General features: G+C 36.4%; 2 protein-coding genes across 4 annotated transcripts in view; one reads left to right on the forward strand and one right to left on the reverse strand.

Moving 5' to 3' along the window:
* The window catches only part of gtf2a2 (general transcription factor IIA, 2), a 6458-nt gene that overhangs the window by 3242 nt on the left and 1992 nt on the right, over nucleotides 1-1224 (reverse strand). The window lies entirely within an intron of this gene.
* LOC107834190 (embryogenic cell protein 40-like) overlaps nucleotides 1-1224 on the forward strand; it is a 4951-nt gene that overhangs the window by 3050 nt on the left and 677 nt on the right. The gene's annotated exons all lie outside the window — the stretch shown is intronic.

Here is a 1224-nt window from a genome sequence, read left to right on the forward strand (position 1 = left end):
TCAACTTTCATCTGATTTTATTCTGCTGGAAAAACGGATCATCACAGAACCTGCAGCTACTGACAGACTACAATCCGAGCCACTTAAAATAGAAAATAAAGAAATTCAGAAATTCAAAATTCAAAAGTTGAAATGAGAAGTAAAAATTTATAGAAAAAAATATTCTGGAAAAAAAAAAAAAAACTCAGAGAGGAAAGAGTCAGAATTAGAAAAATGCCAGGACTTTGGAGATAAAACTCAGAAAAACATTTCAAAATGTAAAAAAATTCTAAATCTATTTTTCATTTAGTGGCCCTACTCGTCTTCCGTAGCCACGGGTTCATTTTACGACTGAAAACAGGGCAGAGGTCTGCAAATCAAACAGTATCTGAAGAGGAGCTGGACCATAGACATCAATACGTAGACGCCTCATGGAGCGCTGAGCCGTACGCAACAGCGTCCGCCATCTTGTATGTGGCAGCAGGGCGATCGGAGCTCCTTAAGACCTGTTCTGTGTGGACTTGTTTCAACCGTTTTACGAAACAAACTGGATTCATTAGGATTACCTTCCCCATGTAAGGATGAAAGATCAGAATTACTTTGCAGCCAGAAATTCGCTTCAAAACAACAGAGAAATATTTCCTATGTAGCTAAATTGGCCCGAAATAACCGCTGATTGTTAGCATAGCAGCTAATGTTTTCATACTGTTTTCTAATGAGAGGTGATGAGAAACCGCTGTTAGAGGAGAAGTTCATTAAAAACCAGAGGATTTAGTGAGGAAAGGTCAGTCAGGATCAGAGCTGGAGCTGCTGTTCTTCAGTCTGTTTCCAGCTCAGCTTCTCCATGTCGGTATTTAGCTATAAAGATGCTACGAGTCAGAGCCCAACATGCTGAAAATGGCTTTTTATGAATGTGAAAGAAACATATATGAAACATATCGTATGTATTTTCTATTACACTTTTGGTTAATTCCTCTTTTATCCTTGGCTTTAGCCTGTGAACCAGGACGTCTCAGAAGTCATTGAGTTCTCCCAGTGTGACCAGCAGACTGAAGCCCTGCCTGTGACCAGTGTTCCCAGTATAATAAATAAATGTTTTATTCTTTCACTTTTTGTGTATTTTTAAATATCTCAATCTGAAGTATTATTGTATTAATGTAGCTTATATAACTATAATCATTATTTATTTGTGTTTGTATATAAATATGTATTGATATTACTAAATAATTTATTAAATAAATTATG

The sequence above is a fragment of the Poecilia formosa genome, unplaced genomic scaffold, assembly GCF_000485575.1.
Source record: "Poecilia formosa unplaced genomic scaffold, Poecilia_formosa-5.1.2 Scaffold544, whole genome shotgun sequence".
Taxonomy (NCBI): Eukaryota; Metazoa; Chordata; class Actinopteri; order Cyprinodontiformes; family Poeciliidae; genus Poecilia; species Poecilia formosa.